Source organism: Molossus molossus, unplaced genomic scaffold (assembly GCF_014108415.1).
Source record: "Molossus molossus isolate mMolMol1 unplaced genomic scaffold, mMolMol1.p scaffold_m16_p_9, whole genome shotgun sequence".
Classification (NCBI taxonomy): domain Eukaryota; kingdom Metazoa; phylum Chordata; class Mammalia; order Chiroptera; family Molossidae; genus Molossus; species Molossus molossus.
Window position 1 is genome coordinate 19,519,040 of NW_023425403.1, and position 15,132 is coordinate 19,534,171.

The 15,132-nt window shown below is 35.3% G+C and overlaps 1 protein-coding gene across 4 annotated transcripts in view; it reads left to right on the forward strand.

Annotated features, from left to right (window-relative positions):
- The window catches only part of TNKS (tankyrase), a 177,922-nt gene that overhangs the window by 72,672 nt on the left and 90,118 nt on the right, over positions 1-15,132 (forward strand). The gene's annotated exons all lie outside the window — the stretch shown is intronic.

Consider the following 15,132-nt stretch of genomic DNA (forward strand, 5'->3'; position numbering starts at 1 on the left):
GGAGAATATCCTTTTCTCCAGAACAGCAACAAATTTTGTGAACTTGTTTGCAAAATAAGTCTTCTTTCATTTTTAAAACCTAATAAGGGAAAATAAAATAACTACTTGCCCATACTCTTTTTAAAACAAAAATATGCCAAGTAGAAATATTGGTGATGATTTTTAAAAGAGAAGGCTAGCTAAGAATACAGAAGGGAAAGAAACTCAATTTAAAATGGAAGCATTATTTAAATGCTTTATGCTTAGTACTACCACACCAAAAGTTTGTGGTTTTGCTCATTCCTTACTCTTAAGGAGAGATAGATAGATAGATAGATAGATAGATAGATAGATAGATAGATAGATAGATAGATATCTCCTTTTTTTTTATTGATTTGAGAGAGAAAGAGGGAGAGAGAAACATCCATGAGAGAGAACATCGATTGGCTGCCTCCTGCATGCCCTCCACTGGCGATTTGACCCACACCCTTGGGCATGTGCCCTGACCAGGAATCAAACCGGTGACCTCTTGGTGCATGGGTCGATGCTCAACCACTGAGCCACACTGGCCGGGCTTAAGGATATATTTTTATACACATTTGTCGAGATGTTTTATTTTATTTATTTATTTTTTAGTCTCACCTGAGGATATGTTTATTGATTTTAGGGAAAGGAAAGGAGAGAGACAGACAGACATCGATATTGATATCAATGTGAAAGAGAAACTTCAATCAGTTAGTTGCCTCCCATATGCACCCCGACTGTGGATCAAACTCTTAACCTAGGTATGTGTGCCCTGATCTAGAATTGAACTTGCAACCTTTTGGTGTATAGGAACAGTGTTCCAACCAACTGAGCCACCTGGCCAGGGCTTTTTATTTATTAATTAGGGAATATCTGACAGCTTAAAGAAGTAGTGCTTCATAGAAAGTTCTTTGATCCTTTTATATTTCCCCATATTTACCTTAAGCACAGCTCTTATGTGAATGCTACTCACTCTCTCCATTTTAAAGTATGGTTTGGGCCAAATGCTATGCATAAATATTGTCAGTATTACTTTGAATTATGGCACATTTAGGACTTAAAGATCTTCTAATCTCCTGGAGAAGAAAATAGCCATGATAATGCAGCCATGTCCATGTCGCTAGCTCTCTATATACACACACATACATTTTACATGATTCCTTTTTTTAGAGCAGAGGAATGATACTGAATGTTATTGAATGATAGCTTATATATTTTGTTTCTGAGAAGAGAGTGGAAAAGAGTATTCCGGATATTTTTCACTTTAGGCCCTTATGTGATACTTTTCAGAGAAAAATTTTTCAACAAATGTTGAGATTGTATTTTTTTATGTATTTATTGATTTGAGAGAGAGAGAAAGAGAGACATCGATTTGTCGTTCCACTTATTTATGCATTCATTGGTGATTCTTGTATGTGTCCTGACCGGGGATTGAACCTGCAACCTTGGTATATCAGGACGATGCTCTAACCAGCTGAACTACCCAGCCAAGGCTGAGATGATATTTTTAAACATGATTTGACCAAAGAATGAAGGTAAAGATAGTCCTCCCTAAGAAACATTTGAAAATGTGAGGTAGGAAATTCTTTTAAATGTACTACAAGCTATAGGAGTAGAAAGGAGATTGGTATATTATTTGGAATGGAAAAGGTAGGAAGATGACGCACAGAGCCCCACAGGAGGAATGAATTACATACATTGTAAAATTGGTGCCTCGTTCACAGGGCTAAAGAACACTTACAAGAATAAATGATTGCAAAATGTTCTATAAACTTAATTAAAGAAGTGGAAATGGGGTGGAGATGTCCTACATAACTTTACTCATAGAGAACAAAGTGAGTAAAGTCCCTAGGAAGCTACATAGATTGCAAAAAGACTTAAATTTACAAAATAGCTGCCTTTCAACAGAATTTTCTCTCAAACCAAATGGTTGTCTTTCCCACTTCTTTCTAAATTAACTTTCTTCCTATGAAGCTGAGTTGAAAATGTTGTAGATTTTTTTCACCATGCTTTACCAATAGGTTTGCCATTGTCCAGTACCGTGATATAATAGTCTGAATGTTCTCAGTGTTGTTACATAAAGCAAATCAGAATGCTACCATATCAATTCTTGAAATTTAAAATTCGGGAACACTTTTATTTTTTTAAATAGATCTATCTTTAAATGGTTTAAAACCAATTAAGCTTTCAAAGTAACCCATATTTACAAACTGTAAGTTGCGTATACACAGGAAAACGGCCTATTGATAGTTTTTTTTTTTTTTTTTTAGGATATAAGCAGCTTTCTGATTTTGACCAATCATTTATTTCTCCATTGGCTAAAAAAGAAAAAAGAAACTTATGTTTTAATTGAAATGATAAAATATATATGATCACTATAAAATATATTACATAGATGATTTTCTTTCCACTAAATGAATCTTGTTCATTTAGTCCTTTATTTGTATGACTTTCTGGATTTTCCTAGGTATTTTTCAATGAAAAACCGTATATTTTCTTTATCATGTGGATAGCAGTTCTCAACCTGTGGGTTGCGACCCCTTTGGGGGTCGAATGACCCTTTCACAGGGGTTGCCTAAGACTATCGGAAAACAAAATTATAGTTATGAAGTAGCAACGAAGATAATTTTGTGGTTGGGGTCACCACAACATGAGGAACTGTATTAAAGGGTCGTGGCATTAGGAAGGTTGAGAACTACTGCTGATGTAGAAGAATATAGCATATACTTACTATGTTTTATGTGTTCAATAACTTTTGTATTTATCTCTGATTTAATAAAATGTGTTAATTAACCACTGAGGCTATTCCTCAGAAACTACTGTGAGTTCTTAGTATCATAGTTAGGGGATTTGGGTTTGTATTGTGAGTTTACTACAGTGAGGGGCGAGTTGAAGGAGTGTGCAGAAGACAAAGGACTTCTTTGAGTACTTGTAGTCCCTATACTTAGTATCTTTCATTCATTTTCCCTTAAGACACTCATTGCTACATATGACGTCCAGTAAATTGTATAAGGCTGGATGTCCCAACATAATCAGGAAAGTTCAAGAGCAGTGGGAGAAGTGCTTTTGTTTACTCAACAAAGAATTGCAGAGAAGCATTGTGGACCTCTGTAAATCTTTCCCAGTATATCTGAACTCCTTAGCTGAAAAGTACTTACACAAGGAATATATCAAAAGGGCTCTGTGGTAATTGTGATATTCTGACATTTTGACCATGCTAAGGTTAGGTTTCTCCTTAAATACAAGGCTACACTATTTGAGTTATTTTTTGAAGATTGTTTACCCCTGAGCATTTTTAGTTAAATTGTAATATTGGAAAGTAAATAAATTACTCTCTGACTGCATCCATTATATTCAAGAATCTGTCTTTGGTTATTAGGTGGCAATGATTGAGAGTTAAATTGGCATACTAATTGTGCTCCAAAACAGAATCTTTTTTTTTTTTTAATTTATTACTTTGTACTCAGGAATAATGTTTTCATTATCAAATGTTCTTTTTGAGAAAGAAAATAGCACCTTATGTACAGGAACTGTCATAACAGCTGGGCCACAGACAAAACAAGATCATTGTGAACTCACAAAATACCAAACATCATAATCTGGCTAATATCAATGACAGCTGCTTATTTTTACCCCTAGAATTGCCCCCATTTTCTCATTAGAACAAACCTTGGCTTCCTTAGGCCCTCTCCCCCCCAAATCTCAACAAATCTCAAATGCTGTCAAAGATTCTCTCTAATACCCTCTTCCTGAGCTGCCCCACTTCCCCCCGTGGCACTTGTTCTCCTCCCCGGTGACAAGTAACTAACAACTTCTTCCACTGCAGGCGTGTTTCTGGTGGTTGGCTGGAGGGCACTGACACTCCTTAAAGATATCTCTTACAATACAAATTATTTTTCCAACATTTAGGAGTTGAATGCTTTGTTAACTTTATATATATATATATATATATATATATATATATATATTTCTTTTCAATTCAGCATGTTTGTTAGCACTTACATGCCAGATATTTTGATAGTTGTTAAGAATGTAAGGGTAAATAAGGTGCTGTCTCTATCCTCTAGGAAATTTCAAACTGAGCAATTGATATATTTTTATGTAATAACTGTGAGTCTGATTTACTTATAAATTTATTTCCTTTATAGAGTATACTCATTCTTCTCATATTTCAACTGAAGGCAAAAAAGAAAAATGCTTGAGAATTTGGTAATTTTGTATAGGGTACAAAATTCTGGTTACTGTAGCCTACTACCTTAACAAGGGCTACATTTTTGGAATTTGTTCACATAGAGTCTAGTGCCAGAGTACTCATAACATTATAAAATAACCTCTTTCTTAGAATGTGTGTGTGTCAAAGAAAAAGGAGACAAGGAGAGGCAGAGAGAGACATTTATTTTGTAACTCATCATAATGATTTACACAGGACCACCTGGTGGTCAGTTATGATAATATGATGTTATATTATGTGCCTTTCCTAAACGAATTACTGATAGTTTCAACATATCCCCAGGATATATTTCCACAAGTTGTTTTCTGTAAGATGTGAAAGTTTCTCAGTTCGTCTATATCATGAAAATGATATTCATCACACACGAAGCAGAGAATGAATTTTAAAGTGTTTCTTAGTTGCACTCTTCAGCAAATAACCTTGCTAAGTCTTCATATATTCCAAGGCAAATTTAAAATTTTTATTTCCCAACTGCTACGGATAATTCTTTACAAGCTTCATGTAGAAGTATTTGGCTTAAATCTTTTAAGGTTATTAGGATGAGAAAACATTAGGCTGTCAAGAATATGAAAATAACTTGCTCAAACTTTATACTCACTCGCTTTTAGGTAGTCTGTGTCACTATTCCTGGATAATTATTTGCAAAAGCCATTATACAAATGGCTAGTTCTATCAATTAAGTCATACTTACTCAAAATGAATGCATAGTATCTTTTGCTAGCACAGAATGAGAGATTATATAAAGGAAGAATCATTTTCAGTATTTAAACCATGCTAGCTGACCTGACCTATAGCTTTCTCTAAAATGTATAGCTATCATTACATAGTTAGAAATTAGAAATGTGATTTTATTTAAAATAATTGTCTTCTTTTGTCATATGAAGACTTCCACAAACATAATGTGAATTTTTTTGTGTGTCTATATGCTATTTGGGCTGGTGACAAATAATCTGAGATGGTGGCAGATGAACTAGAATAATGTCATCCTTCATAAACATAATCAGCCATGAACTATCTAGGTGTAAATTGTCAGGCTGTTCTTGTGTGTATATAATAAGTCTTTTAATGTTATCCTTGAAATAAGACTCAGTTTAATTAGTTTAGAATTTCAAACACCATTTTTTAGCTCTAATTTCTCAACAAGTCTTTTCTGGAGATACTTTGATTCTCTATTTAAAATGAATTAATAGTGCCTTTAGTAAAAATGTGTTATATCTTTCAAATTAGTGTTTCAGGTTTCTTTAGATAAATTCCCAGAAGTGGAATCACTGGGTCATAAGGCAGTAAATGGTGATGGAAAGAGACATGACTTGGGTTGATGAACACACAACACAAATACAGTATGCAGATGATGTATTATAGAATTGTATACCTGAAACCTATATAATTTTATTAACTAGTGTAACACCAATAAATTCAATTAAAAAATGTGTCAACTCTCTCTAGCATATGAACCTTGATTTATACCCACACAAAAAAATACTACTAAATAAACATATATACTTTAGTATCTCATAAAAATTTACGTAAACTCAATTCGAAACATAGATAATTCATTATCTTACCTTTTTAAGAGGACTTATCATAATAGCAGCCTGACTAAATGTATGTAAGAACTCTATCTTTATGTCCTGTTGTCATAAAGTAGCTAATTATAGTGTAGTCCCATGATAGTAAGAAAAGATGAATATTTTATCTGTTTACATATTAATTTTAACTCAGTGAAAGGAAAACAAAGATAAAGTAATAACCCAAATGTGCTTTATTAAAATAATGGGAAATCATTCAGATAGGTTTGCATTTTACCTATATGTTGAAGTCACAGACTCTTAGGAAGTTATTTTTTATTAAAAATTTATTCATTAGACATATTCTTTTTTAAAAAAATAGAAATTTGGGGTGATATCACATCACACACATTAGGATAGCTACTATTTAAACAAAAACAGAAAATAAATATTGGTGAGGATGTGGAGAGATTGGAACTCTTACACACTCTGGTAGGAATGTAAAATGATGCAGCTGCTATGGAAAACAGTTTGGAGATTTCTCAGAAATAAAAATAGAATTACTCTGACCCAGCAATTCAACTTCTGGGTGTATATTCAAAAGAATTGAAAGCAGAAACTCTAAGAGATATTTGTACGCTCATAATCATAGTAGCATATTAGCAAGAGCCAAAAGGTGGAAGCAACTCATGCTCATCAAGAGATGAATGGATAAATAAAATATGCTATATACAAAAATGTAATTTTATTCAGTCTTACAAAGGCTCACCACTTTATTTAGTCCAGTATTCTGGAGAAAGAGAAGAAAATAACAAGTTTGTTTTACATAACCTAAATGGCTATGTGTTTGATTAGTTTATTGATTGCTGTTAAAGTTTTTTTCTTCCCACAGTAATTCAATTAGATTCTATAATTCCACTTACTGGAACTTACTGGGGTTTTTCAGGAGTTTCCTATGTAATCTCGTGATACCTTTATTCTTAGTTCTAAGTCTAGCTACAGTACAGTCCTCTGTTGTTACAATGGACCTTCCTCTAGAGAAGACATTATTTTAAGAAATATGTGACTCCAGGATGGTAAAATAAAATAGGTATTCTTTTTGAAATAAAATGGAGATATAAGAATGAATATTCTTATATGGTTCCTGGCTTCCAGGAGCTCAACTGGGGCAAAGAAGAACAGACCCACACATGATTTTTCATACGATATAGAAAATGTTATGGAGCACAGAGGAAGGAGCAATTGATTCTCTGCAGAAATTACTAAAGCCAAGAACTCAGCATTTACTGCTCCTGGTTTGTTTTCTATCCACGTTTAAGGCTTAGTATTTTCAGTCTAACATTTTTGTGTATTTTTCCATTATAATACTTTGTTTTTCCATTTTTTTTGTCCAACAGTGTCAAAAGAATATTGCCTTTTATGATCTTATTCAATTTCACTCTCCAGTTGCTTCTGGTCATCTTAAAGCTTGACACAAAATAAATGAAATGAACAAACTAAGCAAAAGGAAAAAATACACAGTTCTTCTTTAGCTTGTTGTCAACAATAGTATCATTCTACCAAATAGATAGCACTTTCTTCTGTATCCATCAGAAGGCACCAAGTGATCAGAATCATTATGCAAACCATGAACACAGGAAATGACTGTCTCTAGAATGAGGAGGAAAGTGTGCTTGCCTGTGTGCACTCACTGGTTTGCTAGTTTTTTGTTTTTTTTTAAGAGTTAAAGCTTGTATAACTTTGGAACCTTTTTCTGAAAATGCTACTAGGCAGTAACTTACTTATCTCAAATTCCACAAGTACCCTTTCTTTAGTTTTCCTAAGGTATTAATATCTTGCTAATAAAGAAGCAAGGTATCTTCAATCTGCAAATCATAGATTTTTGTGCTTTATTTAGTGTTTACTCTGGCAGGTATACTATAGAGGTATATACACTATACACACATGTACACACACAGAGGTCTGCCTGGGTAATCAGCGGCTAGCAGAACTGATCCTGAAGCCAGGCTGGTGATGTCATCATTAAGAAAGTAACAATTAACTCGGGAGAAAGGATTGTGGGTCACTTTTATAGCTGTGATATGACCTTGTAGGGGCACATTGTTTTCTGGGGCCTTGTCCATGTCTGGTTAGAAACAGTCATTGTCAGTAGGGCTGACTTACACTTATTCAATATTTAACATACTATTAATCCTAGATTAATTTTATTTTTAATTTATCTCAAACTTCATGTTTTAAAATATTGACTACTTATTTGCATATTAACCTTTAGTCAAGTCTCATAAGGATTGCTACATTGCAGTGTTGATACATTTCTGTGGTAGATAAAAATATGCCAAAATCCATATGCATTTCATGAAATCATTATATAGTAAATCTAAAGTTAAACATTAACAAAAAACAAAACATCCTAGAAGAGACCATAGGCAGCAGAATCTCAGACATCCATCTCACGTAGCAGAATTTTCACTGCTACATCACCTAGAGCAAGAGAAACAAAGGAATAAATAAATAAATGGGACTATATCAAACTAAAAAGTTTCTGTACAGCAAAAGAAACTAACATCAAAATAAAAAGGGAACCCACTCTGGGAGAACATACTAACACATCAGATAATGGGTTAGTATCCAAAATATATAAAATACTTACACAATTCAACAAAAGGAAAACAATTCAAAAATGGACAGAGGACCTGAATAGTCACTTCTCCAAAGAGGACATACAGAAGGCAAAGAGACATATTTAAAAATGCTCAATGTCACTAATCATCAGAGAGATGCAAATTAAAACAACAATGAGGTATCACACCTGCCAGAATGGCTACCAACAACAAATCATCAAACAAGTCTGGCGAGGGTGTGGAGAAATAGGGCCTCTAGTACACTTCTGGTGGGAATGCAGACTGGTACAGCCACAATGGAAAAAAGTATTGAGTCTCCTCAAAAAATTAAAAATGGAACTGCCATTTGACCCAGTGACCCCACTGCTAAGAATACATCCTAAGACTCCTGAAACACCAATCAGAAAAAATATATGCACCTCTATGTTAATAGCAGTGCTTTTCACAATAACCAAGTTCTGGAAACAGCCCAAGTGTTCATCAGTAGATGAGTAGGTAAAAACGCTGTGGTACATATACACAATGCAGCTCCAAAAAAGAAGGATCTATTACCCTTTTGAGACAGCATGGAGGAACCTGGAGAGTATTATGCTAAGCAAAAGTAGTCGGAGAAAGACAAATATCACATGATCTCACTTAATATGTGGAATCCAATGAACAAAATAAACTGACAAAATAGATCCAAACAGACAAACTTCAGAGGGAAGGAGGGTTGGAGGGATGGGAAGAGATAAACCAAAGAACTTACAGGCATATATGCATAACCAATGGACACCGACGATAGTGTGAAGCAGGGAAGGAGGAGGGGACCAGTGGGGGGGAGGGGCATCTGTAATACTTTCAACAATAAAGATGAATTATAAAAACATGAAATATAGTAACATTTATATATTTTATAATGGTTTATTATTATTGAGACATGGACATACTTGAAGCTGCTAGAAGTCAGTAGATCACCAACTAGTACAGTAAGAAATATCAAATATCTGTGTGATAGGAACTTATTACCATTGTATACATCTTTTTTTTTGCATAAGGTTTTCTCTCATGTTCGTTTTTTTTTTTTTTTTTTTAATTAAAATTCTTTCACTGATGTTAATGAAAATAAAGTTCTATCTCCCTGGTGATTTGTAGGGAGCAATAATAAATAGTTGTTAGCAAATCAAATGCTTTAAAGTTTGAAAAACATTATCATCACCATCATTATTATCTTGTGTTGGAGGTTTACTGTGAGTCAAGCATTATTGGCTGTTCTCTTATTCCTGACCCATAAGATGATCATTATCTTTCTTATTTTACAATGAGGAGCATGAAACTCAGGCAGGTTAAATGATTTGATCAAATTCACATGACTAGATGGTAGCAGACCTAGAATTCATTCAAAATGTCTGGCACAAAAGGTGATGACTTACCAGTAATTTCCAAGCCAGACATAGGCCATATCTCCCATGAACATGAGCACACCCCATCTTTATAATGAAACTATTAAAAAACAAAATTGAGCCCTGGCCGGTTTGGCTCAGTGGTTAGAGCGTCGGCCTGCGGTCCTGAGAGACCCGGGTTCAGTTCCTGCTAGGGGCGCGTACCTCGGTTGCAGTTTGTCCCCAGCCCTGGTCGGTTGTGCGGGTGGCGGCCACTCGATGTGTTCCTTTCACATCGATGTTTCTCTCTCTCTCTCTGTTCCTCTCTCTCCCTCCCACTCTACCTGAACAAAAAATGGAAAAATGTCCTCGGGTGAGGATAAAAAACAAACAAACAAAAAAACAAAACAAAATTGAACTAAGTAAAGTTGAGGATCAAATAGTCTTTATTCAAGAGTTCGTGAATGGAGCAGCATCCCATTTAGCATGTGGAAAGGAGCACCCAAGAGCTGTAAAAAATGAAAGGCTTTTATAAGTTGAAGGGAGCAGAAAAAGGAAATTTTTAGCAAAAAGTGGATTGTTTCAGGCAAGGTCATCTTTCTTTGGGCGATGAAAAGGATCTGTTAGGCAAATTATCTCCCTAGTCCCAACCAGGTAATTCTAGATTGACTGGCTAAAGGTTATATTACTGGGACAGGCTAAAACTACTTAGGTTCGGTATTCAGTCTTGGTTTGATGATGTGAGCTTAGTACAGATGACTCAATATTGGGCCTGTTGTCTCTTTTTAACAAAAGCCATAAAGTTAGAGGAAGAAAAGATTAAAAACAGTAGTAATACACCGTCCTGAATTAGAACTTTTTAGCTTCTCTTATTATAAATCTGTTCAGTCTTTTTGTTGGTATTCTGAATAAGCATGTGCAGCCCTGAAAGAGAAGCATTATTAACCCATTTTATCTAATATCAAAGATTACTGTAAAAATCCCAGATTCAAATATTTTTGCCAGAAGGCTTTTCTCTAGGGTCAGTGTCGAGAAAAAAAAAAATATATATATATATATATTTGTATATATGTGTGTGTGTATATATATATGTGTATATATATATACACACACATATATATATACACACACACACAAATTGAGTGAGGTCCTTGTATAATGTGCATTTTACAGGGCCTTGTGAATCACATAAAAATAAATGTGAACATCATTAAAAAAAAAACACTATGAAGCAAATAAACTTGAATTAAATCATATCAATGTTAAATTATTTAGAATCTACCCAAGGCCATATTTTTAAAAAGTAGGTTGGAGGTTTCAGCTGCTAAATATTGGTTTGAATGTGATCGTTTTCATGAAGGTAAAATGGGAGGAAGTTAAAAGGAATATGACAACGCACATTGTAAACACTCATGAATTAAATTACTGTTTAACTGGCAAAGTTTGTTGGTTAAGGTTACTAATCACGTAAAGGCAAAGATATATTTGACATCAGGGTCTACTGGATCTAGAGACAAACTATATCATGTATCTGACTGTCACTGTTTCTTTAACCCACCCACTGCCTTTTGTCCCACTTTCTGAGCATTCCTTTGCTCCCTTCCCCTCCCTCACTCTTTTTGTTTGTTTGTTTGTTTGTTTTTATCCTCACCCGAGGATATTTTTCCATTTTTTGTACAGATAGAGTGGGAGGGAGAGAGAGGAAGGGAGAGAGAGAGAGAGAAACATCGACGTGAAGGGACACATCGAGTGGCTGCCACCCGCACGACCAACCAGGGCCGGGGACAAACTGCAACCGAAGTACGTGCCCCTAGCGGGAACCGAACCTGGGTCTCTCTGGACCGCAGGCCGACGCTCTAACCCTGAGCCAAACTGGCCAGGGCCCCTCCCTCACTCTTATTATACCTTCTCCCTCCTACCCTCTTCCTGTTCTTTCTCTTTGCCTTCTGTGTCTTTTCTGTGCCCTCCTCCACTGCCCAGTGACTTCAGCCTTCTGTCTCCATTTTCTGTCTGTTTCTGTTTTCTTAGGCTCTTCTGTGTTGAGGAGCATGGCTATTGCAGCTCTGGGGATCCAACACTATAGCGCTTACCATTTTTCTAATGTAAAAAGGGCACTTCCCCGATTGTATAATGAAATATCTCAAGGAAGAACTCGGAGCAGTGTGGGTCATATATCTATATCTGGATCAACACTGGTCTGTGGCTGGACTGTGACAGTTGGTCAGGGGTGGAGCAGGACTGTGATTGGAAATGCTACCAGAATCACATAATCACAGAAAAGGAGGAGCAATTCCCCAAACCAAGAGAGAGAGTGCTTATCAGAAGAAGGATGTAACAGGCATTTGGGCAGACTTAAAAATAACATATCTGCTGTGCTTTTTTACTTGGATCTACTTTTTCCCTAGTTCTAACTTAGTACTAATAGCTAAAAATGGAATATTTCTTATGTAACAAAAAGCCCATGATTTTATAAAAAATTAAATTTTAACTACTTTGCAATGGAAAAGAAGGTATGAATGCGGGTCCTCAGAATTTCACCAGAATTTTTCTTTCAGAATACACAAATCTGTTTTTATTGATAAGGAATATTTTTTTTTATATTATTGTTAACCAAAAAGTAGGTAGCTGCCTTTAGATATTCACCATTTATTTTTTTAAACAGCTTATTCTCCAAAAGGTCATGCCAGGTAGAATTTTATTTGTTGCTTTGCAGTCTATGATCCTAGTTATTAAATTTCACATGCCCTGTTGTAGAAAATTCTTTATTCCTAGCAGCTTCTAGGGAATACCTTGGAAATATAATCAATCTTTTTTCCATTTATAGAGGAGCAGTATTTGAGAGGAACCATTCATTGTAGTTAAACATCCTCCCATTTGCCATAAACTAGCAGTGATAGGCACAATAATGGCTCCTCAGAGGTGTCTATACACTAATTCCCAGAACCTGTGAATGTTACCTTATGGGGTAAAAGGAACTTTGCTGATGTGATTAAGTTAAGGATCATGAGATGGAGAGATTATTTTAAGTTATCTGGGTAGTCCCAATAAAATCACAAGGGTTGCCTGGCCAATGTGGCCCAGTGAATTGAGCATCTTCTCATGGACTGAGAGGTCCTGGTTCTATTCCCAGTCAGGGCACATGCTCAGGCTAGGGGCTCATCCTCAGTAAGGGGCGTGCAGAAGGCAGCCAATTGATGTTTCTTTCTCACAGTAATGTTTCTCTCTCTCTCTGAAAAATCAATAAAAACATATTTTTAAAAAAGAAAAGAAAATCACAAGGGTCCTTATAGAAAGGATGAAAGAGGGTCAGACAGAGAAAGAGATGTGATGTGGAAGCAGAGATCATAGCGATGCAGGGGCCACAAACCAAGGGCCGTGGGTACCCTTTAGAGGCTAGAAAAAGCAAGGACATGGATTCTCTCCTAGAGCCTCCAGAAGAAATACAGCCCTGCTGATCCATTTTAAACTTCTGACCTCCAGAATTGTAAGAGAATAAATTTTTATTTATGGTGTTTATAAACCATTAAGTTTCTAGTAATTTGTTACAGTAACATAAGGAACCTACTACATTAATTATGTGATCTTCTATTGCTCAGTTTTCTCATCTGTAAAATGGAGGTAATAATAGAACAGAAGTGTTATTTGAGAATTAAATGAGTTCATTCAAGGAAAGAACCTGTCAAATAAGATTTAATATGTAATTTTATATGTGAATTTAACAGTAGACAGTAAAGAATGTATGCAGGTGTAATTTAAGCCCAAATTTATTATAATTAACAAGTGTGCACTGTATCATGAAAGTCACATATATAATCATGGATCTGGAAGGGACTTTAGATTTAGAGGTTACCTAATCTACTCCATCACCCCATAAGGATTCTATGCTATATTCCAATGTGATATTTCTGTGCTATAGCCCTATGAACTCTCTGCCATAATTAGTCTTTTGTGGAATAACTCAAATGGTTAGAAATATTTCTCCCATTTGGTAAGCCAAATGCTGTTCACGTTACTTCTTTGTGGAACTACATTGTGTATGACTCAGCGTTTTTCTTTTTGAGAGCTTCCTCTGAGATACTGACAATAGCACTTAGAATCCTTCCTTTAACTATAACCACCTCTACAACCTCAGTTTTTTATACTGTAGACTAAATAATCCCATTCTTTCTTCTTTTTATTCTGCTGATATAAATTCCCATTTATCTTTTTGTAAATTTGTCTCCTGGATTCATTGAACTTCCTGTCAAACCAGCTTCAGAGTAGTTTAATCTGGGCTAGTCTTAAATTAATTTTTAGTCTTGATTTATGTATTTGAAAAGTTGACTTTTTTTAAAACTCTAATAGCAGGATGTTATATTTAATCCTCATTTTTCATTTCTTTTTTTAATGCTTGTTATCAGTTGCCATCATTTTGCATCCTAAGCTCGAGTTCCTCGAGACCAGATTTTGTTCTTTCATGGATAGATAGCCAGCTGTCCTTTTCTTCAAGTTTTTCTTTTAAGTTAGCAAGACAAATGATGAGTTTACCAAGTCTTTTGGTTCCATACCCAGGACTTGAGAGCCACTGGACATGGTGACTTTTGGTAAAGTTGTTCATCTGTACAAAATTCAGTAAAAGTGATTAGTGGTATGCTTGGCACATTATCTAAGCTTACGCTCAGTCACTTTCTGGCATGTGAATTTGAGTGCGGTAGCCTTATAGAAAGCTTGTGCTGCCTCTGAGTCATCATTAACCATCACTGGTCTTAATACCTGTGAATTCTTACCATTATTGCATGTATCTTTAAAAGCCCCAGATTAGCCCCTGAGAAAAGCTTCATTTTTGCATTATTCTGGTCACTGATGCTCAGTACTTCTTTTGTTTTACTCAGCTCTGAGTCTCTAGCCTTCTCAGTGTCTATCTCATAAACTTTATTATTGGATTTCCCCCCTTCCTGACCTCATCCTACCTTTCTTTATTTTACTGCTTTCCTTCTCTCCGACTTTTTCCTCCTTCCCTCTCCCCATCCCTTTCTTACTCTCTCCCACTCATCACTCCACTCCTACCAGTAACTGTTCAGAAGTCATGCTCTGAATCTTAGAAGTTCCGTATACCTTGGAGTGCCCTCCTTATTGTCTCACTCAGAGAGAATTTGCTCCAACTTCGGTGACAGTGTTTGCTAAGTTTTGTAACCTTTCAGCACATGATAGTTTTAGACGTGCATGTCCTCCAGTACAGACATACTGCAAAATGTCTCACTGGTTAACAACATCCTGTAGGAAAATCTCTTTTGGCCTTTAATATCCAACTTTAGAGAATTTATATATCTTGTAATACAACTCTTTTTTTTTGTTTGTTTTGGCCACCATACATTTATATTTATGTTCCAAATTTTAATACTTACATTTTAGCAGAAAAATAAATTTCA